Source organism: Chiloscyllium plagiosum, chromosome 8, assembly GCF_004010195.1.
Source record: "Chiloscyllium plagiosum isolate BGI_BamShark_2017 chromosome 8, ASM401019v2, whole genome shotgun sequence".
NCBI classification, from domain to species: domain Eukaryota; kingdom Metazoa; phylum Chordata; class Chondrichthyes; order Orectolobiformes; family Hemiscylliidae; genus Chiloscyllium; species Chiloscyllium plagiosum.
Window position 1 is genome coordinate 54,127,660 of NC_057717.1, and position 2,477 is coordinate 54,130,136.

Below are 2,477 nucleotides of genomic sequence, written 5' to 3' on the forward strand. Positions count from 1 at the left end.
AGCTGCCCTCTGGGAAATTAGCTGTGAGGCAAAGAATGCTGACTCAATCAGTGACATCCTTATCGAATGAATACATAAAAAATACATGTCCCTCCCTACCACTGCAATCCCCTCCAGCGCAGCAATCCGTACTGGCTTTGTAACACCGTTCAGGCCCTTGCCCCTCTCTGTAACACTCTCACCACCTCCAGCACCTTCACCTCTCCCTGTTCCTATCATCTGATTAAACCCTGACAATGTTTCCCCTTCCTACTGCACTCCTCGTGCTAGTAGACCCATAGCGATCCCTTTAACAAATACTTCCATATTTCTAAAGCATTGGCTTCTTCAGAATTGTTGGGTTTTTTTTGTCTTCTGCGCATTGCTTAATGAAGTCTGGTATAAATCCTGGGAATTCCTGAGCTAAGACTGTCCAAAGTGGGGGAGAAGCATTGGGACGGCGTCGAGCAGCTGGACACTTGATGTGGGGAAAAAGGGGAATCCAGGAGAAAACAGCACAAGGAGCGTGCAGTCACACCAACGTCCCACCCATCCCCATCCCACCCACCTTCTGCCCCAAGTGTGGAAGGCCACATCGGTCTGTACAGCCAACCACAAACTCCCCTGAGAGTGGGAGAGAGTCAGCCTCGTTTGTGACCCACCGCCAATGAGATGGTGAGATAGGGAAGTTGAATCCCCTTTCAGTTGTCCGACTGTCTTTGTTATAAATTCCAATAGTTCCCTGTCCAATGCCATGCCTCACAATGTAATGCTGTAATGGGGCCTTAACATTGCCCTTCACCTTCTGTGTTCTGACTCTTATTACCCAGAATTTGGTTTCCTAATGATTGATAATCTGAGGCCACATATAATCCCATTGTTATCCCTAACGATGAGAGTTCCCAATTCTCCTTCCCACTCTGCCTGACTTTCCACAATGTTGTGTAGCCATGAATATTAATGCCCCACCTTTTGTTCACCCCTGTGACCACGTCTCCCTGATGGTGATTAGATAGAAATCACAGTCACACCAGCATATCCCTTATTACAAATGCTTCGTGCATTCAAATTACGAAATAGTAATTTACTTTTGAAATCACAAATTCCTGTCACAAACCTATCTGCTGATGTATAGTTTTAGTTAAACTTAGTCTCTTCCTGTTTCTTCCTGTTTTTCCTCGGCCACAGCCCCATGTTTCAATATTTGAACATTTCTCTATGGAATTGGGAATTTCCTTTCAGCTGAGCCCTGTCCCTCCTTGTCTGTGTCAGTTTAAAGCACTCTACATTGTCCTGGTCATATGATTGACCAGGACACAGACTGGTCCCAGCACTGAACCATCTCAGTAAAATAGCTGACTCCTCCCTGAGTACTGGTAGCAGTGCCCACTGCATCAGACCCACTTCTTCTGACACTATGGTTTGATCCTGAAATCTCTGGTGATATCACTCAGTCTCTCTCCATTTAGTACCCCTCACTGTGTAGGTCTAATTCCTGCTTCTGTCAGCGTCTCTCACTCCTACAGCTACTCCAGATCCTGAGCCAAATGAATCCTCGATCCGCAACAGTACAGACCAGGGATGGAGACTGGGATTTTTGTGATCTCTGCTGGACTCAGTGCTACTCTACATGAGTTATCCTCACTGCATCGGTCTAATTTCCCATTCTGTCTATTTATGTCTCATGCAGGTAATCAGGATGTTTCTAACTCCTGTCTCATCCATCACCTCATTGAAGACGCTTGGTTAGCCAGAGAGAGATGGAGAGGGAGATCTGGGGCCTTCAGTAAATCCTGCAGCCGGTAAGATCAATCATAGTAAACAGCACAGGGAGGAGTTAGTGGCCTTCTTTATTCAGGCCTGGAACACAGGACATAGCTATAATGCTGGGCAAGGAACAGCAACATTCTAGGCTTCATTCCGACCATCTTGTGAGGGCTCTGCTGTCACGTCTGCTGTACTGGAACTCCCTGAGACTGCACAGGAGGTCCCAGGCATCACTCTTGGCACATACTCTATTAGTGATCTCTGTAATATACTACAGTCCCGATAATCCTTCCTCTATTTGGAATCTCCTCTAGTCCACACAATGCTGTCTGTCTCTGTCAGGTTCTCCAATCCCTGACACCCTAATCCCTAAACCTCTCCAGTAGATACTAAATTCCTTCATCCCTGTAATTGCCGAGCCCTGTCTACCCCTGTAAGCTCCTCCTACCAATGCCACCCTCCATGTAAATGTGTTTTATCTCTAACCTCTCCATCCATCCCTATCTGGGTAAACTTCTCCAGCTCTTACAACCCTTCCTTACCTGTGAAAAAAATCGTAACCTCCTTTTTGTTCTATTAATCTTCGATCTTAATCTATTTAAACTTCACCCTCTCCCCACCAACCCTCCTGACCACAGGAACCTCTTTCATTTTGTGCAACCCTCCCCATTTGTGTAACTGTCTCCAGCCCAGTAACCTGGCATTCTCCATTGCCTTCCTATCTGTGCAGC

At 46.4% G+C, this 2,477-nt stretch overlaps 1 long non-coding RNA gene across 1 annotated transcript in view; it reads left to right on the forward strand.

Annotated features, from left to right (window-relative positions):
* The first annotated feature begins 1,740 nt into the window (after positions 1–1,740).
* LOC122552423 overlaps positions 1,741–2,477 on the forward strand; it is a 9,785-nt gene continuing 9,048 nt past the window's right edge. Inside the window, exon 1 of the long non-coding RNA XR_006312388.1 lies at positions 1,741–1,781. This is a non-coding gene — a long non-coding RNA (uncharacterized LOC122552423). The remainder of the gene's footprint in view (positions 1,782–2,477) is intronic.